The sequence below is a fragment of the Harmonia axyridis genome, chromosome 3, assembly GCF_914767665.1.
Source record: "Harmonia axyridis chromosome 3, icHarAxyr1.1, whole genome shotgun sequence".
NCBI lineage: Eukaryota > Metazoa > Arthropoda > Insecta > Coleoptera > Coccinellidae > Harmonia > Harmonia axyridis.
In genome coordinates this window covers 13,727,545-13,755,273 of record NC_059503.1, presented here as the reverse complement: position 1 = coordinate 13,755,273, position 27,729 = coordinate 13,727,545, and the positions used below count along the sequence as shown (strand labels likewise).

General features: G+C 34.1%; 1 protein-coding gene and 1 long non-coding RNA gene across 2 annotated transcripts in view; one reads left to right on the top strand and one right to left on the bottom strand.

Annotated features, from left to right (window-relative positions):
- Nucleotides 1-27,729, top strand: part of LOC123676933 (serum response factor homolog) — a 119,532-nt gene that overhangs the window by 54,262 nt on the left and 37,541 nt on the right. The window lies entirely within an intron of this gene.
- LOC123676935 lies at nucleotides 363-21,189 on the bottom strand. Its single transcript, XR_006747020.1, has 3 exons — nucleotides 20,919-21,189; nucleotides 15,053-15,343; nucleotides 363-1,606 (listed from the first exon to the last, which is right to left on the bottom strand). It is a non-coding gene; the product is annotated as an uncharacterized LOC123676935 (long non-coding RNA).

The following is a 27,729-nucleotide window of genomic DNA, read 5'->3' as shown; positions in this document are numbered from 1 at the left end:
GATTACAAAGATATAACAAAATATTTTTGTAATAAAAAACTACAACCTAATTACATATTACCATAATAAAAACTATATAATATTCAATAAGAAAAATGAGATAATCATTAACTTTTTTGAACTATTTCAAATACAGATATGTGAATTCTTACTGTATTCACTTAAAATCTAAGTTAAAGCTTTGTGCAGCTGTATGAATGAAGAGAATAAATATTCATAAAAGAATTATCCATTGGACAAATTCATCCTTTGAATTTGCAATATAGGAATTCCGAATACTGAGAGAGTACAATTAATCTTTACCAATTACTAGAGTCAATCCAACGTTCTACATAAAAATTATACGTTTATCATTTTATTAAAATTATTGAAGATAGATTTCTTCATATGCCTCTTCAAACAGTAACAATTTGATGGCATATGTCCTAGAGAAGTTTTGTTAGCAAAATATATTTTTAATCTGAAAGACTATATGTTTGAAACTGCGATATTACGATGACTTTGCCTGTGAAGTACAATCCACTAAGAAAACGGAAGTATTATTAATGTTTATTAACTCAAAACCGAAACTTATATTATTTGAAACCAAATTTGGATAATTTTGATTCTTAAAGCTATTTATGTCTCTCGTTTCATGAACAATTCTAAAAAATCTCTAAAATAACAAGGTTTCACATCGGAAATAAAAACCCAAAAAAAAAAATTTGATCCGACTTAATTTTTGTTTAGTACTATATGGCACGTTAGAAGTTAAAATAGACAAATAAAAATAAATTATTGAAAGAGCTTGTAGGTAATGAATAGCGAATAGAAGGAATGAGTTGAAAAAAAATACTCAATAAAGATGAAATTTTGACTTATTTTTATGATGTATTATTTTTCCGGAAATGTTTTTCCGCTTTCCTACATATATCATCGGGAAGGACTTCTTAAAAATCAAAAACTGTTCGCTATCATCATGTGAATTTCCCATTATCTTCTATTCGCTTACTTAACGTTAACTATCAACTAAGATTATAGTAAAAAATATTTCGATTTAAAAATAATTGACAAATTACCATTATGATTAATGAAAATTAGAGATCAATTTCGCAATATTAAAAAACTTCGAATTCGTAACATATTAATCTATTTTTTGTGTTAACTTCTGGAATATTCCTCTCTAATGAACAAACATGAATAAATAGATAAATTTGAGAATTATGTGACTAGAAAAAACTGAAATTGATCCACTCGACTAGAAGTCACTTTTCCTAAATAGAAATTGAGTCGCCATAAAATCCTCTTCATCATTAATTTTTATGCAAAAAAATGCGACAAATTTCAACTATTTTATATAACTTTTTTATACTTACTTTGTTCTGCTTCTATTACACCTAATATTTCTGGAGTAAATAAACTTATAAACTCAAGAATAGAAAAAAATGTAAAATTAAAATACAATTCTCAAATGAATACTGTGAACAACACCAATCAATACAAAAATTTAAAATCAAAATAAACACTACATTACATATACTATTGTAACAAATACACTACATATATTTAAAGCTTGTCAGTCTATCTTGATTAAATTTACATTATCCATTATGCAGTTGGTGAATTCCTGAAACAAAGAAAAATAATTTAGTATTGTGAAGAAAACTCATTTGGCTGAAATTATTTCCTTAAATGATGAACCGAAATGAATTCGTTTTATTCGATTTTCAATTTGTGAGGTGAACGTGCCCACTGCCCATTAATTTAAAAAATTCACACTTTTAAGCGTGGTAACATTAATATGAGATCATTCATGTCAGAATTGGGTGTCGAGAATAAGGTTATGTAGTCATAAAACCCACGTTGCAAAAATGTGCGAAAAGAGGTAATAAAAGAAAGCAGTGAAATAAGACCACTTGATTTATGGCTATTTCAGCAGAATTTATCGCATAAGAATCAAACGTTACTTCTTGATTTTGCTTTGGATGAAACAATAATTATGGGCATTTACTAATGAAATAAAATCGTACACAATAGTTTATTATTCCCTTTTATCACATAGCAAAATATCAGGAATCATCTGCAAAACCCGTTCGTCGAAATTCTTTTTGTCGCCAAGTTGGCACAATAGTTATTTGTACTCACGCGGCATTTGATCATCGTATAATATGTAGTTTGCTCTATTATTCAATAAATCGCAAGTCAGTAAGATTCTTGGAGAGAAAACTATTTCGCATCCCGATCACCAATTTCTGGCTAAAAACTTTCATTATAACAAATTTTTTCGAACAGCTACTGTATTTACCTGACTCCGGTAGCCCTTTTCTCTTCAAAACTCAAATGACCATTTAGGGCTATCTGATAGAAGATATAAAAAATTAGAAAAAGTACTGATGCGAAGTCGAGAATTTTTGAGCGCTCATTAATTCATGCACAATTGGAGATCACAGAACTGTTTAAAATTGCAAAATTTCAACTCTTTTAAGTCTGTTGCTTCTTAAAAGTTTCCTTATCATTATATCTATATTTTTGACGAAGCTATCAATACGAAATTTTGCTCACAGAATCCCTACACGATCGAATAAGTTGTCACAGAAATATCGGTGTTTCCTTTCCTATATTATTCTTCAATTTTCAGTGATTCTGTTGATGTGATCGGCTTGAAATTTCGTAGGAATCTTGGAATTGTTATTTTATATCTACCTACACCATAAATATTAACTCTTACAGTTAGTTAAGTGGTCACGGAAATATTGAGTGATTTTATTCGATGTTCTTTCTGAATTTTCTGTAGTTCTGGTAACTCAATTAACATGAAATTTCGCAGGAAGCTTGAAATTGTCATTTCACGTCTGAATTGAACATTTCATTCCGATCGATTTAGTAGTTTTGAAATTACATCTGAAGAAAGTATCCAAAACTATATGTTTATAAGTTTTTCTCCAGATAATATATGAATCTAACATGTTTAAACAACTATTTTACAACTGAAATAAATATGTGAATGCGAACTGAATCCGATTTATAGCGAAATAATTCAGTGCAACTGAACTTAATCGCGAATCTCGAAATGCTGATTGGTAGTTGGAAATAACGTTTATGGTTCAACTTTAATAACTAGTTCAGAAACAGAAGCGTTGATTGCACCTCGGATAGACGTAGCGCGTTATTAATTGCTGAATTACGTGGAAATAAGTCATCGTCAGGATCTCCGGTAGTCAGGGGCGGACTGATAATGAGATAATAACATCTTGAAGATATCCAATAATGAATTAAACTCCTCAGTGCGCGTTTCAAGTTATGCGAGGTTCGAGAAATAAAATCTTAAAATTCTGCCTTGCTCTGAGACAACTTTTATTTAGTGACGAAAGCATGAAGCTTAATTCGAAATGTGTTGGTTTCCGACTTTGACATTTCTTGAGATTATTAGCTCTAGAGACGAAACATACAGACCGAAAGAATCAAATTCACTATAAAGTGTGTATCTACTCAATATTATTTAGCTTTATGCAAATGAAGAACTCAATTTTATTGCCACATAATATTTAAAGTGATTGAAAAAAAGTAAATAAATACATATATGAAGGACTACAGATATTTCTTCGAAGTTTGGCTGGATACAAAGTTACACCTGTATAGACAGATTATATTCAAACACTAGTTTCACATCAGCAGAAATTAAAAAACATAAAAACGTAATAGCTAAATGGATGCTAAGAAGGTTCAGTTTTACTTTTTTCGATATATGCCAACATATGGCAATTGGAAGAAGAATAGTTTGCATTCAAATTTGTCCAATTCGGATCGAATCAATATTTTCATTTAAATTCACAATGACTCATCACCCCAATAATATTATGTCTTTATTCCTGTATTTTATCGGATATTCGCATTCAGATCATCTGAATAAAACTCAAAACAAATGACACTGTTTTCCGAAAGATTTTCTATGGTTCAGAAGGTAATGAGATCAGAAAAACTTAAAAATTTTCAATGTTGAAGCCACATACCTCTTTTGATAACTCACTTTTACAGTGAACTTGATAAACACACAAACTTCTGCTAAAATCTAAAGGATACATTCTAATATATCAAAAATTTACAACAAAAAATCAATCTGCCAATGATACTTTCAATTCGCTATTTTGTAACTGGTTTAAGAAAACAAAATCATATATGGTCGTAACTCTTGAATCATTTAATCGAAAATCTTCTTGCCGGCAGCATTGATTTTGGTATTCAGTTCTTCATCCAACGTGATCACTCAAGAAGGAACACCACCACGTGGTTCAGTTAAAACGAAATTAAAGATATTTCTTCTTACAAATCACCGATTTCTATGGGGTTTTCACATAATTTTCTTAAACAATAATTTACATGTGAGAAAATTAATATTTTTAATTTACGAATGAAAAGAAAAATTTGATAAATTTGTACAAAGCACATATACATTTTTCAAATATTCGTGAAAAAAACCTACTAAAAATTATTACAAAAGAGGTAAAACTATAATTTCGTGAAAGTCGTCCTATAGTGCTGCCCTCTTCTCATATTCTTCGAAAAAAGAAAGAAGATGAAGTGAATGTACCGTACAGAGTTTGATCACCGCAAGAACGAAAAAGAGGATAAATGAATGGGTACCAAAATTTGACTGATACGCGTAAAACCACGTGGTGGTAATCCCTCTTAAGATCACTGTAACCTCGAAATTCGAAAAATTACAGACATTGGCCCTTTATTTTTCTAGAACGAGCGCTTGAACATTACACTTTTCAAGATATCCAAAAAGAAACCTGAGACAAACAAAATTCAGCCACGCCAAAGTATTAATTCGAAAACGAACTCAAATGAAATTTCATCGAACAAACTTTCTTACAATCCCTGCATCTACCGCTCTGAGAAACCAATATTAATATCTCTCCTCCTGCCATATATTTCTCCAGCTTCTCGTACTAGTCATCCATATCCAACAATGCAGACAACGTGACAAATTAATATCAAATGTTACACGGTCTTCCTGGTCGGACTTGTCAAGTTTCTCACGTAAAGTGGTCGACTTTATGGATTTGCGGAATCCGGAATATATCACGTATTTTAACCGGAGATCGTTCTACGAATTTATGCATCACAAAACGGCCACGTGATGATTAATGGTTACGATACTTGTGTCTTTTCTCTTATCCAGAAGACTATTTCGAGCAAGAAGATGCATTGGTTTATTATTTCAAATGATGAATCTTCGGAATTTGTGAAAATATTTGAACACTTCCGAAATTTTCACGGTTTAACACTTCCCTCAATAAGTCGCGGTCCTAACTAGTAATCGCACATTTCTTCTCAGAAATTCAAGTCTATTCGCCAACATAGACACCTCCCTGAGAGATGAATGTACTTCAACGCTCCTCTAACGTTTGAATCAGGGCTGGGAATCACGAATGAATTATTTAAAAATTCGATCATTCATTGAATATTTATTCGAATAAATGCCAATTGCATTATTCGAATATTCACTGAATAGTTGAATATTCAATGGATAGTTGATTATTCAATGAATAGTTGAATATTCAGTGATTTGTTGAATATTCAATGAATAGTTTTCTATTCATGAATAGTTGAGTTGAGTATTCAATGAATAATCAAATATTCAATGAATAGTTGGATATTCATGAATATTCATTAATATCCATTTATTCAGGATAAGTAGTTAGTTGAGTAATTCATTATTAGTGTTTGAAGTTTGCATGATCTTTTGAATCACTATACAGGAATAAACAAAATGAGTTTTTGTAATTCACTATGAACAAATCCTTTTTTTAATATTAAAATTACTGAAAATTACATATATTGAATTTGATGTGATACAATTTGAATTCAAGTCATTCATTCCATCAGTCTCTTCAATAGGGGTGCATACATTTTATTTCATTTAATGGCACAAATTGGTATTCATCCAAAGAAATATGAATAGAATTGGAATTCTATCAATGAATAGATGTAAAAATTGAATATGAGATTCTTCATTTGAATTGTATCAACATGTGATAAGTGATAATACAAAAAATTTATGTGTAATATTCGAATAAATATCAACTGAATAATCATTTCAATATTTACTGAATCTACATGGGATATTCATTGAATAATCAATGAATATTCATTGATTATTCAGTAAATACGCACTTCATGTTGAATATTCAATGAATAGTGGAATATTCATGACTACTCATGAATAATCAAGCATGAATATTAGTTTGAATGATTTATTCGAATAATTGATTAAATTTAAGAAATAATATTCGAATACAAAGAGGCGAATTGCATTTTACAAGGAAAATTTCGAAATAGAAGCCTTCTATGACTTATACATTTTCTATTGTCTGAATATAAGCCCCCCTAAGTGGTAATTTGAGTTTTATGAAGATAAAAGCGGAATCATTCATTCATCAATCCTAGCCTTTTTCGATATTTGTATCCATAGCAAGTTCGACAGTTCCTTTGAATTATAACATTTTGAAAGAATATACAGGGTGTTTCCTAAACATGCGGCAAAAATTCAGGGGGTTGTTCCTTGGACTATTTTAAGCATGTTTTGTCCTTGGATGATTTTTGAAAAACCTCTTTGTTTCGAAGATACAGAGCGAACAACATTTTTCATATTTTTAAAATTAATAATAGTTTAAATAAAAATGCGTACCGCACTGTGTTTACTAAGTAGGTACAATTTATTTTTAAATTTGTTTAACAACATTCCAATTACTAAAAACGGCCAGTTTTTTGACTAAAAATTGATAAGTGCAGTAGAAAATGTGGAAGACTTGCGAAATCGGATCATTGCTGGGTGTAACTTAATAAGAAATGATCCTGGTGTTTTTGAAAGGGTTCGGCAGTCAATGAGGAGAAGATTGGATGCTTGTATGCTGGCTAGAGGTGGTCATTTTCAACAGTTTTTGTAGGTTGAGTTGAATTTTCATGTAATTTTTCATAATAAAATGTTATTATCTGAAATTTTGTTTCCCCTATATCTTCGAAACAAATAGGTTTTTCAAAAATCATCAAAGGACAAAATATTCTTAGAATAGTCCAAGGAACAACCCCCTGAATTTTTGCCGCATGTTTAGGAAACACCCTGTATATCTTTCAAGTGAATGAAAATCGGCACCTTTTTGGAACTATAACAGTGGAAAATATATAGAAAAAATATCAAATTTAAAAAATATGCCAGAGAACAGAATTACCTATTCTCCTGAAAGTTGAAATGTTCGCTAAAAGCGGAAATAAAATTTCTAGAATTCACACGTGTTCACACCAACGAAATCAACTCGTAATTAAAATCGAAATTAACATTTTTTTCGGCAATTACCATCTTTGAAATACGCTCGGTCAAGACGTCGCGAAAATAATGATTCCTCTCAATTCCAAAATTTAATGAGGCCTCGATTTATGCGGAAAAAACGTTTTATCAAGAAATAATTGGGAGGTTATCTTAGCGTGTTCGAAGCCTACTTTTGGACCAGTTCCAAACTGCAGGTGGATGCATATATTAAAGTGAGATATTTACTAATGAAGTCAGGCATCAACACTTTGAGAGAAATTGGGATTAAAAAATCCGCACGTAATCGATTGAAGTATTTTCCGAGTCGAATTATTCAGAATATTAGGAATGCGATATACACCTAGATGGCAGCATTGTGTTAAGTTTACTCGTATATATTTTCCAATAGGGGATTTTATAATGTTTCGTCTTTATTCATCCAAATTCATTGAATGCCCTCTTAAACTTGTACTTTTGCATAATTTACAAATAATTTTTCAATGTTCAAGGACGAACAATAGAAATTGAAGGATACATTTCATGAACAGCATAATAGAGCCAACATAAAAATAAAGTAATCAAGTTTCAATCCAGCCATGATGATATAAATCTCACAATAATAAGAATTTCAGTAAAAGTTTAGAATTTTATGACAATTTACTAAAGTTATTCTTGGTGACACAATTCATAACCACCTATACCTTCATTTTCTCTCTTGTTTACTTGAACAGGTTCTTCAATTCTCGAATATAAAGATAGAATGTGATTAACCACATTCTAAACTAGGGACGTATGTATGTAGGTACTGACACCTCGCGAAAAGGATAAAAATATTTTGAATTGTCCACTAAACAAGCAACTGCCACATGCCAAACAATAATGCCTTCAGCTATAGTTATTACATTTTTGATGAATGTATCTTGTGTATATCGTGAGAATACAGGTATCATAAATTTTGATGTTATCTTTTATTGATATGAAAACCAGTTTGAATTAATTATTGTGTCGTTGAAAACTTTATGAATCTTCATTACTCAGCAGATAATCAATTGAGGATGTACCTGAGGAAAACAAAAAAAGTGGAAGTTGTTTATCTAATAAATCAATAGTTTCTAAAGACGAGAACAACATTGTTGAAACGGCGTTAAACACAAATTTTTATTTAGATTTTCCTTTCAATATATGGGGTGTACAACTTTGCTTCCGCCGTTTTGCAATAGATGGCTTTAGCGATAAGTGGTAGTCGAAATAAATAGATCTTAGATGTCATACAATAAGCTTGGGTGTTTGTACATAACGCCAGCGAAATATTAGTCTATCTGTGTTTGCATCATTAGGTATTCTAGATTAAACATGTCAGCTTACGAGCCAAATTCTCGTCATTTGGGGAAGGTTTTTATTTTCTGCTTTGATATGAAGAAATCTGAGTCTGGTGCTCATCAAATGCTCACAAATACCTATGGTGAGGCCGCTATTAGTGAAAGAACGTGCCGAGAGTGGTTTCAACTCTTCAAGAACGGTGATTTTGTCGTCGAAGACCAGCATGACGGTGGAAGAGAGAAGGTTTTCGAGATGAAGATTTGGAGGTATTACTTGGTCAGGACTCGTGTCAAACGCAACAAGAATTGACAGAATCATTGGGAGTGAAACAGGCCATTTCAAAACGCCTGAAAGTCATGGGAATGATTCAAAAACAAGAAAATTGGGTGCCGTACGAGATGTAGCCGAGAGATGTTGAACGGCGTATGTTTGCTTATGAACAGCTGCTTGCAAGTCAAAGACGGAAGGGATTCTGCATCGCTTTGTGACTGGAGACGAAAAATGGGTTCATTACGATAATCCCAAGCCCAGAAAATCATGTGGATATCCCGGCCATGCTTCCACGTCAACGGCCAAACCGAATATTCACGGTTCCAAGGTCATGCTCAGTATTTGGTGGGACCAGCTCGGCGTAGTGAGTTGTTTAATCCGACTGAAACAATCACAGGCGATCGTTATCGGACGCAATTAATGCGTTTGGGCCGAGCATTGAAAGACAAATAACCGCAATAGAACGAGAGATCTGACATACTTGGAAACGTTGAAATAGGAAGTCCTACCACACCCGCTGTATTCTTCAGATGTTGCTCCCTCGGACTATTACTTATTTCGATCAAAGGCACACGGCCTGGCTGGCCAGCACTTCCGGTCTTATGAAAAAGTAAAAAATTGGATCGATTCGTGGATCGCTTCAAAAGATGACCAGTTTTTTCAACGCGGGATTCGTATGCTGCCGAAAGATGGGAGAAAGTAGTGGCTAGCGATAGACAATACTTTAAATCAAAAATGTATAATCGGTTCTCTACAAAAATGCCTAGAATTTCGGAAAAAAACTTCGGAAGCAAAGTTTTACGCCTATGTATATTTTATCTTAAAATATAAGTGAAAAACCCAAAAACCTAAGTCTAAATATTTAGAACAGAAAGAAGAATATGAAAGACGAAATTTCAAGACGAGTCTAATTTCACAGAGACTCTCATCTTAATGACATCGCCGCGTAATTTCTCCAATTACCAAACAGCTAAAGTTATCACTCATATTATAACCATCTCTAAACGGTATCATGATTAAGCCCCAAGAATTCTGTTAATACCTCTAGCAATGAATCAGTGCAAGGACACCTTTTACATGCACACATCGAAGAAGAATTTCAATGAGACGCGTTTCACAGAAATTTTCACGTCACGTAAGCGTCTAATATATCATGTCGAAACAATCTTTGTTTGGATACTGACGAACGTCTCGACTTGATTGACAATCTCCTGATTGTCGACGCTTCTCGTCGTGCTGGAGAGAATAAAAGTCTGGGGAGGTATCGCGGGATTGAAGCCTGTCTTCAGATGTGGAGATTGGGCCGTTTGTTGCAACTGTAGACGCTGAAGTTGTGTTGGTTTATCTACAGAGAAAAAGTACAAACCGTCTGTCTGTAAATTCAATTAATGCATCAAGAATTCGAATAGCATTTTTGAGTGATCCATTTCCAAACAGAGCGATATATCATTTTGTCCTGATGTCTACATTTTCGATTTTTAAACCGTGTCTATTGCATCAAAATACCAAATTAACTTTTCATTCTGTATTTTGTCAAATTTTGACAGTGAAAATTGGTACTGTTGTAGGTACAACTTTTCACCAAAACTAAATTGCAACTTTTCCTTGAATTTCCGTTTCTCGCTTTTCAATTCTGAATGTTTTTCTTTGAAGGTGAATTATTTGGAAAGAGGAAAGAGCAACATCTTGTTAACGCTTTGCTATGTTGTCGATTTTTTTATAATTACTAAGAATATGTAACAAAAAACTGCGTCAAATTTTGCAGTCAAAATAAAATTTGTGAATCGATATGCATTTTTTTAATGAACAGAAACGTAACAATCGATCAAATGAAACTACCATATATTTCAGGTATTTTTCTATGTCCCAGCTAAAATGAAATTACCTCTTCATGGCATCCATTTTCAGCTGATAGAAGTTTTTATGATTGCGTTATTACGGTATTATTTCTAAAGAGGCCTGTTATGAACGGCATACAATAAATAGATGATTGGTATACACATATCGTCAAAAGGAATCACCAAGTAGAGAATTAGAGAACGCTGCCTCACAATTATACACACATCGCAAAAAGTCTTGGTCCCCCTATCAACTGTCAACTTGTTAAATGTAACATGATAATTTTTTGTGTGTGGAATCTTCACACTATCACTTAAATGAAAACAATAAACCAGCAAAAAATGTTTATAATTCGGGTGTATACAGGTGTATTCGAATTTAATCAGTTTTCAGCAAATAACTAAAGTTGTAATATTGAGAATATTCCGTGGAAAATGCCGTGACATCCAATTTCTTAGTTTGAACGGGCAAGAATAGTAGCCCTACATCAAGAAGCTTTGTCAAACCACCAGATTGCGCAACGTTTGAATATTCCCAGGGACTTCAGTAAGGTGCATAGTGTCCCCTTTCCTGGAAACCGACATCGTTGCCTGGAGGTTAGTGCCTGGTCGACCCAGATTAACATCTGCAAGGGAAGACCATTACATCGCAAATTTTACTCGAAGGAATCGAAAGGTATCTGTAACAGCCCTTCAAAATCATTTGTTGAGGATCTATAGATGGGAAGTCTCAACCAGTACCATAAGAAAACAAGTTGCATTAAGGGCAAGAAGACCTTTAAGAGTACCTCGGCTGTCACCTGGATATAGAGCTACCCGTCGGCAATGGGCAGAACACCACCAAGACTATCTTTTACGACAATGGCTCAACGTACTTTTTTCGGAAGAGTCACGATTCGGTTTACAAAGTGATAGTCGACGAGAAAGGGTTTGGAGAAGCCCAGGCAGACTAGAGCGACTCAATTTCGCCCGGGAAGTTGTGCCCTTTCAAGGCGGATCAATAATGTGCTGGGGAGGTATAATGTTCGGTCGCTGTACCCCTCTTATTATCGTTGAACGAACAATGACTGGTGCCATCTAAGTAGAAAACATCATTGAACCAATCATTTCTCTGCACAACGAACTTGGGGAAAATTTCATTTATCAGAATGAAAACGCCCCACCACACCTCACACGAAGGGTTCAAAGCATTATTCAAAAGAACAATATCCAGAGAATGAACTGGCCAGCAAACTCACCAAACATGAATCCAATTGAGTACGTATGGGATTATTTAGGGAGAGCAATATTCAATCGCCAAAACCCACCTCCAACTTTTCAGGAATCGAGTTGAGCCCTTCAGGAAGAATGAAACGATATCCTTAAAATTTTCATTAATGACTTGATTCTTGGGATGCAGTATTAAGCAGTTGATTGAAAGAAGAGGTGGTAATACGGATTATTAAATTTGGATTCAGTTGGGGAATAACTATAATTAATCAAAAATAAATAATCGATAAATTTAGAATTGTTCTCATTTTTCCTATTTTGTCTCATCCTGCATAAAGCAATGGATAACAAAAGAAGATTTTCTATCAAATATATCGCAGTTGGAATAGAGGAAAATATTCATCTCATTTCCAGAACATAGATTGTTTATTTCTTGAGAAACCTAGAGGGGGCAAAACTTTTGACGATTTGTGTATATTTTCGGTCACCAATTACTGGTACATTTTTGACGAAATATTGATATGGCATTAAAGTAAAAATTTCCAAGTCAGAATGTTGACAAACAAGAGCGCAAAAACACACAACTTCGCGTCAATGCATCTTCCTGTTTCTTTTCCGATTTTGCATCTATTAAATCTTAGTACCACGACAAAATAACATCAAACTCCCATATTTTCTTTGAAGTCTACACGATCGTTTAGCTTAACGATCCAAGAATTCATTCTGATCGTACTAATCACTAGAGACACTCAGTGCTTATAGCGATTATCATTTGTAATTATGAATCGAAATGTCTTGGATTTAAAACTTGTTTCAGAACGTTCGATAGATACCGGTTTGCAATTCGCTAAATAACCAATCTGGTTCATCAACAAATGTAAATGTGGTACTAACAGGCGAGAGGCCTATAAGCAGTATCTCAGGAAATGCACATGCACACTACCACCCCTGCGTTCCTTATATACAGGCCGGTCGGGAAAAGAAAACACGTTAAATTCAAAATTTCCTGTTTTTGGCAATCTCAAAGACGCTGCAAGTTCTACAAGGGTTCATTATTTTTCATCAATCGATGTGTACGTAATTCAAAATCCTGATAAAGGTTATTTTTTCATTCAGTGAATTTTGGTAGGACAATTCAAATTCTCTTATTTTCCTATTTATCGTGTCGTTTTCTGGCTATAAAAGTTGATACATTTTTATATTAAATTTCATTCGTATAGCTCATATAATTTTCATTTTTATAAAAATACATCCTCAAGTGCTCAAGGATAAAATTAAATTGATTCGGGAGTATTATTGTAGAATCGAATTGAATATCCAGTCAAAGTTGACTCTTATATTACAAAATCGAAAGAACTCAAATTTAAAGAATTAAAATTTTAATTTTAAAGAAGACATTTATGAAGAGCTCTTTTGAGGGTCTTTATTTTTGGCATGAATACTACCGGTTGTTCGGTTGAAAAATAGTTATTTATTATACAAGGGAAAAAAGTATTAGATTTTAGCTCGCTTCGCGTCGGGAGACAAAAAACCTAGAGCTAAAATCTAATATTTTTCCCGTGTATAATACACTATTTTTTTCTGTGACAGGAAAAACGATAATTTAATAGTGAAAGAACATATTATTACAATATATTAAAGTCAGAATGTTATCCATATGAATTTTGAATTTTTAAACTAGTAAGCTGCAAATAGACCTGCGTTGCTAAGGGAAACTTCAAAGTAATCAAATATCTGTCAATTTAATTTTGTGATTTGTTCCAAAAATTGCGAACTCAGTAATAATTGTTTAGTAGTTATTTTGTTGAATAATATAAAGTTAAAAATTGTCTCATTCCGAGTTTTCTCTGACTCCACTGGAGTTGATAGAAGCAGCGCAAGTAGCGTCACGAAAATTATTGCTAACTAAATCGCGGAAAATTTACGAAACCGCGTATTCAAGATTTATGGAATGGAAAATGAAAAAGACATGCAGTTCTTTCTCGGAGAGTGTTATAGGCTTATTTTTCGGAATTGGCACAAGAACAAAAGCCATCAATAGTGTGGTCGAATTATTATTATTCCTTTATCTATATGTAGATAAATATATATCCGGGAAAAAAGTACTCACTTTTTTCCCGGGGAAAAAAGTAATTTCGTGAAAAGTCATATTTTGTTACCTGTCAACAGAGATAAAATGTCAAATTTTTTTCCCGTCGCAGAAAAAAACTCTTTTTTATATTTGAAAATATCGGATAGTTTTCATTGATTTTTCTGCTTCAATTTCTATTTTCCGATTAAATCAATTCTTCTATGTTCATTCAATTCATATTCTCGTTCTCAACAAAAATCCATAAATATTCCCCAAATATATTTGTGACTGTATTTCTGGGAATTTTTCTTTGATTAGCCTATTAATACATTGTTATTCTTTGAACAAACGCATTGCACATTGAGTTATGAACATAGATAGAGGAAGTATACGCAATTTTTACATGTCCCCAACATGGTTAGATTACGTTGTCGGATTGTGTAAAATTTTCAAATCCAAAATTTTACCATATCGTTATGAATGTATATTATATTGAATGAAATATATTTATTTGAGTGATTCACGATTAAATATGCAAATTTGAATATTTGGAATCCGATTTTTTTCCTAATTGTCGAATTTATAATAAGCATAATATTTATTATTTTCTGTATCTACCTGCTGAAATCTGAGGTTTGGCAACTATTGCTCTCCTAGTGTCATCCGTTGTTTCACGTCGTTTGGCGCGCTTGAAATTTGTTTTCTGAATTTCTGATATATTGTGGTATTTATTTCGATATAGTTTGAGTTGATATGAAACTTTGATTCACTATGGAACATAAGAAGTGCGTTCTTTGTGGATAAACTGGCGAGAAGTCAACAAATTTTCTTAAAAATTACCATGTGATTCTATTCCATAAAAATTGAAATATTCATTCATAGAAGAGACAATAATAAACCATCATGTGAAACTTGCAGTATCTTCATCCTAACCTAACCCAAACGGAACACTCGAAACAAACAGAAACCCCGACCTAACCCGACCGTCCTGTAGATAAAGAAACCCACCAAGACCCAATCATTATCGTAAATATCAAAATGACATGCCGATACCTTTGATTCCGTCCGTCGTGATTTCGACATCAACGTTGGCGCTGGCTCTGACCGACTTGGGAGAGAGATCAAGTCGACCGCGCTCTGGTGGGGTCACAGACACACCGCACCTGTTGCTTCTGCTCACCCTCAGGGGTGGACCTGGCACCCTGCAGGGTCCAGGACGTCTCAGGGTCGTAGGGTCCAGGTTGAGCACGGGTCCTGGCTAGGGTTGGACCCCTCAATTGGGCATTTTGGTGTGTTGGTGGACGGTTTAGTGGACAGGTGGTCTGAAGTGCCGGACGTTCGGATCTGAAACAGTGAATCACACATGTTGAGAAGTAATCGTGATGTTTTCTGTTTTCATCGGGTCGTCTGAATCATCCGAAGCGATCGGGAGCTTTGCGCACTTGATAGTGGCCCTAAAGAGAATTTCTCTATTTAAGTATCGTAATGAATTCATTACAGTACTAAAAACAGTGCTATTATGAACTCATTACAGCATTGTTTTCAGTTGTATTTTTCGTTTTGACTTTCTATAAAATTTCACACACACGACAATTGTCGTAAGTAATTGCACAAGTGCATAAAAATTACCGATAATTTTGCATGACAGCGTGTTGTCATGAAAACTGCACGAGTTCATTTTCATTTTTGGAGAAAGAGCCCGACACCGAAGGTGGAGAAAATGACCGAATGCAGTTTTTCGAAGAAAACACGCTGGAATGCGAAATTATCTGGTCATTTTGACGCACGAGTGTAATTTGGGGGAATATTTCCCTCCTGTCAAAAATTCTATGTATATGGAGAACAATCATCGAAAATTACAGCGATAATTGCATTGTAGGAAGCGAAACAGCACTGCGATAATTGTTCTGTTCATAGATGCATAGTTTTTATGCATCTTACACAGTTCGAATCTATGGCAATCCAGCGTGTTTTCTTTGAAAAACTGCATTCGGTCATTTTCATTTTTGGAGAAAGAGCCCTCCATCTTCGGTGTCGGGCTCTTTGTCCAAAAATGAAAATGAACTCATGCAGTTTTTATGACAACACGCTGTCATGCAAAATTATCGGTAATTTTGATGTACTTGTGCAATTACTTATATTTCCCGAATAAACTGTTAAATTGTCAAAGTGACGTAGATTCCATTGATGCCATAGATTCGAACTGTGTAAGATTCATAGAACTATGCATCTCTGAACAGAACAATTATCGCAGTGCTATTTCGCTTCCTAGAATGCAATTATCGTAAGTAATTGCACAAGTGCATCAAAATTACCGATAATTTTGCATAACAGCGTGTTGTCATAAAAACTGCATGAGTTCATTTTCATTTTTGAATGAAAATGACCGAATGCAGTTTTTCAAAGAAAACACGCTGGAATGCGAAATTATCTGGTCATTTTGATGCACGAGTGTAATTCGGGGGAATATTTCCCAAATAAACTGTTACATCACTTGTCAAACTGATTTAGAATGGAATTGCCATAGATTCGAACTGTGTAAGATGCATAGAAACTATGCATCTATGAACAGAACAATTATCGCAGTGCTGTTTCGCTTCTACAATGCAATTATCGCTGTAATTTTCGATGATTGTTCTCCATATACATAGAATTTTTGACAGGAGGGAAATATTCGCTGTAATTTTCGATAATTGCATTCCATTTACATAGAATTTTTGACAGGAGGGAAATATTCAGTTGTATTTTTCGTTTTGTGGTTGTCTATACTGACTTTCTATCCTATCAAATTTCACACAGACGACAATTGTCAATATAATATAATTTGGATATAGTGAAATGATTTGCAACATTATTTGCAATCTCTCTTGATTCTGGTGATGTTGAATCAATTTTGTCAGATCAGCTTTTCTCATTAGGGGCGTAAAAGTCTACGAAAAACAATACGAACATTCAAAACTAATCCGTAACCGTTCTTCATACATGCAAGTGTCTGGTCTTTTTAAATATATTATGAAAAAATTTCAAAATTAAAACAATCGAGTCGATTTTGAAAAGAACAGTCATTCGATGATTTGTCATTGATTATAAATTGTAGCTTAGAATAGTATATTCTAAAACAAGTTGCAAAATGAGCTCCTATTCCAACACGAATGCGAAATTCGAAAACGAGCGACGAAGGAGTGAGTTTTCGGACGCATGAGTGTTGGAATTGCCTTCTGCAACGAGTATTAGACGATATTTTCCCTATTTCAGCCAAATTTTGTGAAATATTGTCGAAATTCGATGAAAAATTCAGATTATATATCCTAGTGACATTTGCGTTGTATCTTGGCAGTTGGTGTGACTGTTACGAAAATTGACAGATCACGGAATATGAATTAGAATCGTACGTTTCGAATTTTGAAATAATTTATAATTACGCATTGAATTCGTGAATTATGTATGACGAAATCGATTTAACACCAACAGAATTAATAGAAATTGCGAATAATATCGCAAATCATTTCACTTAATCCAAATTATATTATATTGACAATAATTAACGTGTGTTGAATTTTGATAGGATTTGAAGTCTGTGTAGACAACCACAAAACGAAAAATATAACTGAAAACGATACTGAAATAGAGAAAAAGTGTTTATAATTCAGTTCAGCAGATACCTAAAGGCATCTGCTCAAATGGGTAGACGTTTTAAAAATCAAAATGTTTCCCGAAAAAGAATATATCGTGTAATAACAAAACATGAGGAAGGTTTTCCATGCCAAAATTAACCGAGTTCTAGACTGTCAACAGAACATAGAATCAGTTTATCGAAATTGTCAAAAATAAAATTGGAAATTCACTGAGAAAACTATAACGGTATTACGGTGTTTCCAAGAATACAATTCCCACATAAATGAAGGGAAGAGGTATAGAATATCCAAAATATACGCAAAATCAGGAAGCTCGAATACCGGGATGCTGCCGTTTTTTAAGTCGAATTTTCTGATCAAGTTTTAGTTTGATGAGCGATATCAAATCACTGATGGTATTTCCAGACCTTACGTGGAACAAGTTATAGGAGAAGATCTCTAGATTTCTACATTTTACCGATTACTTTCATTAACACTTAATATTTGATCAAAATCTGGCATACGGTTCCCGTAATAGGTATATTTTGTCGAGGAAATTAACAATTTTGGAAACCTGTCTGAAAAGACTGTCTATATACTTTCCGTCGGTATATTGCCACAACAGTTCGCTTTGATAAGACTAGATCAATATAGTTATAAGGAATGCGCCAATTCGAATTCAAAGCCTGACGTCGAGTAGGTATTTTCTGATATTCTGCTTGATTTTTCTATTGTTTTGAAGACGCTATCAACATGAAATTTTTAACGAAATTGTATAGTTATTCTCTATATACTCGCAAAATCTCTTTTCGTTTTGTCTCTGAAATCGATCCTACCGTAAAAATTTTCTGATACTTATTAAAAAGGATCTCATCATTCGAGATCATCTGTGGCTTGAAATTTTAAAATTACACACATCATGAAGGAATGATCGAGAAACGAACGCTACAAAAAAAAACTGAATTTTTCACTATTCCTTGTGAGAACACAGAATTTCGAAGCGACGTGATAATTTCCAATCATTTTGCGTTTAGAACTCGCTGATCTGATAGTCAAATTCAATTGAATCAATCATTATTCATCAAAATTCGCCTCTGGTAAAAGAGCACCTTTTTCTCTGAAATGGCAATTTAAAATGACAATGTGTGGGTACATTCTAAGTATCGACTTGTAACCAATTTGAATAACTGCTTGAAATGAGGAATCAAAAGAAAATTCCACTAGAACTATATAAATTAAACTATAATGGTCGATTAAACGAATATAAAATTTTTCCCCGTTCCTTTCGAAAATCCCTCAGGAGATGATTCGAAAGCAGTATCAATAATAATTAATTGTCGTAAATCCTAAAGAGAATGAAATAAACTTTCTATACCTAATGATACTCAACAGATTAGTGTTTTTCATTTGCCATAATCGGAAATGTTGCAATCTTGACTTGAACTTTCTTCGGAAAATTTTCAAAGATAAGCTCATTCAGATTTTAAAAAAATCATTTATTTCAATTTCTAACTTCGAACAAGAAGAAATAAGTGAGAACGGTTTTCTTACAAACACCGTATGGATACAATTTTTGTATGAGCATAATATTTTTTTTTTCTGAAGGAATGTGAACTATGAAGAATTCAAATGAAAGTCAAACATTTTCTAATTTTTCGAGTTAAATAGGTACAAAAAAAAATTACGTTCAAAGATGAAACTAGATATCACGGTTAAATGAAATCTCATCTTTTTCAAATTATTGACGCTCTAACAAAATACTTCGAATCTTGATGACCTACATTTATTGAATAATTGAAAATATTGGTCCCAACCATAGTACTTTATGAAATATTTTTCAATTGTTAAGTACCACTTTCAATACTGAAAAATATACCAAATTTCGAAATTTTTGCAGATAATGATCTCGCCAATTTACAAAATTCGCTCAATAGTTTCTGGTTTGAAACGCCTAAATTTAGTTTTCTCGATAATTCGAAAAACATTCATTCAACCCAATTGAATAGAATGACACAAAGATTCATAAAAATTCGCGCATACCACTGGAAGCGTAACTTTTTTTCCAAAAAAAATTATATCGCAGAAAATTTTCGATAATTTTAATGAAATTTGATCTGTTCGTATGGGACATAAATACATATGGGACCATAAGGTCGGGATAAAATCTGATATCCTATACGCATATAAAAAGTATGAGGCGATTGAATTTGATATCTTAATTTCGAAAATATTTTTCAAATTCACAGCGATCAAACTATCGGATATAAAATTTGAACAGCTGAATATTTTACTGTAAATCGTGAGTTATTGTTCGAAAGACGCGAAAAAACTAAAGTATAGTATAGCAATATTCATTGTTCTAGATTAGAAACAGCAGCCAATAAGAATTTAAACGAAAAATGTGGAGAATTTTGTCAAATTTTTGAGGTGTTGTTTGGTTTCATTTGTGAATTGTGTTTGGTGATGGTTTAAAGGTCGTAGAGTCTTCTGGTTTTCTGCGACAAGGTTTTGCACGAACAGTTGGCTGAAAATTTTCAGAACTATTTTCTTCGTTACCTATATTTCTTCTTGCTTTCCGTACTACAAGGTTCAGTTTCTACTTTGATATTTTTCTCATTGTTTTTATATTCCGAAGGATTGATATAAATTTCCGAAATGCCCTTCGGCAATAATTAGTATTCATTAACATTTGACTAATCACTGTTGACGTGCTTACAAATTAGTCGAAAATTGGATTGAGAATTCAACGTAACATGTTTTTTATTCCTACTGAAAAAACATGAAAATTGAAATTTCATCCATAATTTCGAAGTATTTTATAAATACCTCCACAATGATCAGCCAAATGTTTATAAAAACTTATTAATACCGAAAAACCTTGAAGAAGTAAATGCCAATTCATACGGAAATAAAAGCAACAATATCGAACGAAAAACTTGAACCATATAGTACAAAAAACAAGAAGCAATATAGGTACAAAGAAAGTGGTTGAGTGGTTCTGAAAATTTTCACATGACGCCAACTGTTCTTCCAAAACCTTGCCGCGTAAAACCAAAAGCCTCTACGACTTCCAAACCCTCACCTAACCCCAATTCACCAACGAAACCAAACAACCCCTCTAAAAAAATTCAGAATTTTCTCAAAATTTCCACCCTAAACCATCTCAAAACGAACAGGTGGTACCACAAACCCCGAAAATACGCACCAGACCAACCTAAACCTATCGGCCCCAAAGACTCAAGGCAGTACCCAACCCTTAACCTATGTTCATATCGGAAAACCCCGGGAAAATCGTGAAAACTCACCATTTCGAACGCCCGTCGGCACCCACTCTTCGAAAATCTGGTCGGTCACTGCAACGCGCGAACGCCTTCGAACAACTGGGCAAAGGACCAATCCTTCCAATCGCGGTGAGTCAGTCGAGACGGTCGAGAACAGCCGAGGCACGGTGGTACCCACGGCGTTTGGCCTTACATGGGGTACCGGGCCGTATAAGGTCCCTTGGCCATTGTGTTGCCTAACGTCATCGCTACCGGGCTTAGGACACTTTGCGGCCTGCCGTTGGTACTGCCCGTGTAAAAAGCACAAAAGAGTCGGCACGTGCTATTGTCCGTCTTCGATGACCTTTACCGGTGGGTTTGGGTTTTTATGGGGTGCGTGGTCCTGACGAAATTCGTTCGCTGGAATGCCGGGCATGATTCGACAGTCCGGGGAATTCGGCTACCCATTCTCTTTCCTGATTGCGAACCGCTTTTTAAACCATCGGAGATCATTTTCGTCGATTTCCCGAACAAATTCGATTTTTTCAATCTTCATTATCGTTAAATTTTAGCGGATCTTGTGAAGTTGGGAATGCGAATGAGAAATATTATAAAATAATGGTAATAAGTTGAGGAGAGATGAAGATTCGCGATACTGCAGAAGCTAATTCGTTCTCCACTTCTGCCTGCATATTTTAAGTGATTCGAAATTTGCAAATTATTACTGCAGGTGCAGCTCTTATGAGTATTATGTCTCGTTCTTAGCAAGAATTGGCTCGACTTGTTATTTTGGCAGACAGTTGAAGTTTTGAAATATTTTCAGTTCGAAAATCCATCCGTCCAACTTTTAGGGTTTTTCTCTGAGCTCTCTCTTGTATAAGGACTGGAGTTTCATTCCCTACACTTCTACTTTAATTTCTCCGATTTCCTACTGTTGTCTAACTTGGAGACTTTTCTCCCTATAGCATGTCACTTTTTTCTTCTATTTGGTTCTTTGAAACAGGTATTTCCTCTTATCGGTCGTTCTTATATTGATTTGTAGTATCTTTGTTAGTTCCTTATTATCATGCTCTTTCAGCGTCTCTATTGTCTTCTTTCTTTGTTTATTAACTATTTCCTCAATAGTTTCAATTTTCAATTCTTCTCTGATTTGTTGGTAGCTTATATACCATGTTCTTTTGCAACCGATTTTTCTTATTGTCTTTCATATTATATCAGATTACTCCTCCTGCTTGGCATTAGCATTATTTTTAATATCATCAGCTTGTTTCCTAAGGAAAGTTTACTTTATGGGTTGACCAGCGGGTAGAGTCTCCCGTGCAATTGCTCTGCCTTTTTCATGTTTTCTTCTAGCTGTTTGCTTAAATTCATTCTATCGTCCAGAGGTACTCCTGGGTATGTTGCTTCCTTTTTCCATTCTATCGTCTGATTTTCTTTTTTGACGTTTCCTGCTTTCTCTTTCTTCACTATCGTTTCTCCGAAGTAGATTGCAACTGTTTTCGCCGTATTCACTTCGAATCTTCATTTCTTGAAGTATTCCATCAGTTTATCTTGGTCTATCTGTAACTGCCTAGTAATTGTTTTCCGCATTCTACTGTAGTGTAAATAGTGGTGTCATCTGCGAACTGGGTTATCTTGCATCTATTTATTTTTGGAACGTCTGTTATGTTGAACAGCAGCGGTCCTATCACCGATCCTTGGGGAACTCCGGCTTCAATTTATCTAATCGTCGAACTGATACTATCGATATTCACTCTTAATTTTCTATTTGCCAAGTACGATTGCATTAATCTCGTAAGTTAGGTTGGAAATTTCATCAACTATATGGAGTAGTCACAGACTACTCCAGAAAATACAGAAACAAACTAATATTGGATATTTCGATAACTAAATTCACATTCTATGAATTTTAATTGAGATTGTTGAGAAATTAAATTGTCAATTACGTATTATTGATTACAATTCATGAAATGTCAAATTCAGCTATCGAATTAGAAATATCTTCAACCAACTTCTCCAAACTAACTAGACGGAAATGTGATAAAATATAAAAAGTGATATAATTTTAAAATGAGATTTTCTCAAATATTCTGATCATAATTGTAAGAGCAATGTTAGAAAATTACTTAAAAGCATTGAAATTTCTTATGTGTATATTATCTATTGTATTCATTTCAAATTATCTTCATTTTTCATCATTGTATAATATACTCAAATTTTTGTACATTTTTATTCATATGTTTTTTTTCTTTCAGGTAAGTTAAACTTCGAATGACCCAAGCTCTTCCTTATTACCTTCCAGGGATGAAGGACAGAAAAGCTATTCACAGTGAGTCTCTATCTGGGATTCTAACCACCTGATAGGTGAGGATTCTTGGCATTTTTCCATTTTGATAACAAACAATTCACAATTTTCTTCAATTCCTTATTAATAATGACCACGATCTAAAAATCAATTTTCATAAACGAAAACTGCACGAACTTTTTGGTACCTATTGAATTGTCGGAAACATTGCCTTGCAAGTTTCCGCTGAGCATTCTGGGAATCGTCAGTGCATCCTTTTTCATGTCTCCCATATCAATTTTTCGGATAGTTCCGGATATGTAAACAGAATAATAAGTGGCACTCATTCTGAATCACTCAGAGAATAAAATAACTCTTCATTTATTTTGACAGTGCGTTAGAAATCTTGCCAAATTTCTATTGGGTATAAAACTTATTTTCATTATGGCATATTCTATATTGCTTTCTTTTTACCTGAAATATGAAAAATCAGGATGAAATGATATATTTTGAAGTGTTGGGGAAATTCCATAAAATTATTCGTGTGTCAATATTGAAGTAAATAAACGAACACAAAGACTGATCTATGTTTCGAAATTTTTGTAACTTTTTTTGGTTCGCCGTGGTTTCTTGATGTTGTTTGATAATTTCAAGGAAATGAAGGGAATAACTGATATAAATATGAAATTTTTATGCATTTGTTCACTCTCCACTCTCAATGCATTCAAATTATAACAAGAACTGGCAGAAAGTTCCGAATAGTAGGCTATGTCTGAATCTACCTCTGCACTTCTAGTGGAAACATAAGGATTTGAATCAAGAATCCGTTAATACATTCAAAATTTAATTTTTTTGAAGCACAGGTAGGGATTCATCAAGCAGATTGACATTTTAACCAACTATTTGACCTAAAATTCAAGCTCGTGAAAAATTACATACTTAAGCTTGACTTGACTTGATTTTGAGATATTTATTGCTTGACTTGATATCAAGCTACTTGATATTACTTGAGCTTGATATGCACGCGTCGCACGATATATATTTCTCCAATCTCGTGCGCTCTTAGACTAAATAAGGGGATTCCTCGAGCGCCTAGAGACTGGAGCATTCGCCAGTGTGACTTTAATAGCAGTTTTCTCACATTTCTATTAAATCTATTCGTACATTTTGGTAGTTTCAGAAATATCTTTCCAAACTTGGCAAAATAGCCAAGAATTTTTTATCAACGCCAGCATTTCAGCTCCTGTTGAAAGGCAATTTTCCAGACCTGCTCTTAAAGTTACAAAAACCCGCAATAGGTTAGGCGACAAATCTATAACATGCCTCATGTGTCTTAGATCCTGGATGGAAAATTATAAAATCTAACAAAGCCTGGAGGTTTCTACTTCAAAAAAGTTGATATTCACGGATCCTTTATACTATAAGTTTAATAAATAAAAGTGTCTTTGGCAAGGTTCCTTCTTATTTAATCATTTTTTTATTGATGTGACACTCCACAATAAAACTGCTAAAAATCAAGTAGCTTGATATGATTCAAGTACTCCATAAATAAATACTTGACTTGACTTGATATTGAGAAACTACTACTTGACTTGAAATCAAGTCAAGCTCAAACCAAGTTTCTTGAAAACCAAGCCAAGCCGTGAATCCCTATTTTCAATGTAAACAGTGTTTTTTTTAGAACTATAGAACTATTAATTGCAATAAAACAACGATGGATTATTCGATTGACATGAATTTTATTTATCCGCAATATAATCTTGTGGCATTACATTTTAAATATGATTTCTGGCATATGACCGCCACGGCTGGCTCGGATGTAGTCCAATCTAGACGTCCAATTTTCGATGACTTTTTCCAACATTTGTGGCCGTATATCGGCAATAACACAGCGAATGTTGTCTTCCAAATGGTCAAGGGTTTGTGGCTTATCCGCATATACTAATGACTTTACACAGCCCCACAGAAAGTAGTCTAGCGGTGTTAAATCACAAGATCTTGGAGGCCACACAGGTCCAAAACGTGAAATTAGGCGGTCACCAAACGTGTCAATAAATCGATTGTGGCACGAGCTGTGTGACATGTTGCGCCGTCTTGTGGGAACCACAGCTCCTGGACATCATAGTTGTTCAATTCAGGAATGAAAAAGTTAGTAATCATGGCTCTATACCGATCACCATTGACTGTAACGTTCTGGCCATCATCGTTTTTGAAGAAGTACGGACCAATGATTCCACCAGCCCCTAAAGCGCACCAAACAGTCAGTTTTTCTGGATGTAACGATGTTTCAACATACACTTGAGGATTAGCTTCACTCCAAATGCAGCAGTATTGTTTGTTGACGTAGCCATTCAACCAGAAGTGCGCTTCATCGCTAAACAAAATAAAATTGCACTATTTGCAAGTGTTGTTCAGGCGTGAGTCTATTCATGATGAATTGCCAAACCGAACTGAGAATAAATCACTTGACAGCTGTTAAATCGGTCGCCATCTTGAACAGTAATGCAAACTTAAAGTTATATACCTCGAAAAAAAACACCCATTACTATCATAACCAGAAAGCTCGGTTCACATTTTTGACTCACCCTTTATAGAATTTCTGTGAGAATGTTTAATGTCCAATATGAAAAATTCTTTTTGAACTTCATTACAATTTGTTCGTACCATTTAAAATATTCAAACCAGAGAAAATTATCTCTCACATCCCATAAAAACAAGAGACAACCCCAAATGGCCACATGGTCAAACCAAGACGCATTCCCCCAAAAATAGCAAACCCTACAAATCGATAACTTCTTGCAGACAATGACCACTAGACGCGACAAGGAATGTCTTCCCGACTTTTGGTCGGGCGCTTGTGTCTCCAATTTTTTCGTGGCATTTCTCGGAACCGTCAAGAGACCCGGTCCCAATCATTGTTCCAATCAATGTCTTCTCCGATACAGCGATTGGGAGGCTGACTGCTCTGTGTGGTGATCGAATGACGAACTTTTCAAGAGTTGAAAGAAAGATGTGTCGAAGTTTATTCTTATCAATTTTGAATCGTTCGAATAGTGACCTTTGGTGACCGTGAGTCCTCTCATTTGGTCGGGACAGGATTTGTCGTACTGCAAAACCGGTGGTGTGGTAGGACTTTACGTAGAACAATGAGCAAAGCACTGCATATCTATGATTGTCGCAGGAATAAAAGACTGCTTAGCAGCACTTGGCATGTCAATGCTTTCCTCATATTTTTTCTCGATATTCTGCTCTATATTTCTATGATTCTGATGACGCGAATAACAGAAAATTTTTCATAGAGCTGGAAATCTCAACTCAGTGGTAGGCTTAGAGTAATAAACATACATAGAGAGAGTATACTAAATTTTTACATATCCTCAACATGGTCGGATGGTGATATATTTTCAAATCCACAATTTTACTATATCGTTATGAATGTATATTATATTCAATGAAATATATTTATTTGAGTGATTCCCGATTGAATATGCAAATTTGAATATTTGGAATCCGATATTTTTCCTAATTGTCGAATTTATAATAAGCAGAATATTTATTATTTTCTGTATCTACCTGCTGAAATTCAAGGTTTGGCAACTTTTGCTCTCCTAGTGTCATCGGTTGTTTCACGTCGTTTAGCGCGGTTGAAGTTTGTTTTCTGAATTTCTGATATATTTAGGTATTTATTTCAATATATTTTGAGTTAATATGAAACGTTGATACACTATGGGACATGAGAAGTGCGTTCTTTGTAGAGAAACTCGCGAATTGAGTGAAATATCGTATCACTGATATATTTTCATTTCCGCGAGCTTCACGTCAAATTTGATAGTTCATCTTGGGGACAAAATTTGCTTACTGAAAATGACGTTTCTATGTTTATTACTCTGAGGATGGCATGATTGGGTGAAATTGATTTGATTGATTGATAGATCTGTCAAAGAATTTTCAGGAAAATAGAATTTCGATAAAAGTACGGAACTTCTATTCAGATTCTGCCCATGAACGATTAACGCTGTATTAGAGATCCGAACTTACCCCTGCAAATAGTGCAAATTTGAAATCTCTACTTTCCAATAACAGTATCCTTTTTACGTACAGATTTATCATCAGTGCGTTCAACCTTGTCTTTTAAGACCACTCCTGGCTTAAAATTCGGAAATAACAGACATTTTGAAAAATATTAGAGCGATTTGTTAGGAGATAGCACTCAGAAAAAGCATTCTTGAATTCAGCAGCGGTTAAGGCGGTTTTCCGCTATAATCATTGAACGTTTTTCTTATTTATTTAAAAAATTGAAAACATAATTTGTCTTGAGCTTAGTCGAAAAGTTTATATGATTAACTTTGAACAACATAAAGGCTTTATGTAGAATTTGAATTTATCGGCCTAATGTCTACTATTTAAGATGCTATTCGTACATCTTTGATTCACAAGCGAGAAATAGGAGCTTCAGTGGAACTTTTGTAGCACTTGTTGTGACACTTGTTGAAAATGTAGATTTTGAAAATTCTAGGAAAATCATGAAAATGTGTAATTCAATTTGACTGATAAGTTGGTGAAACCTATAGA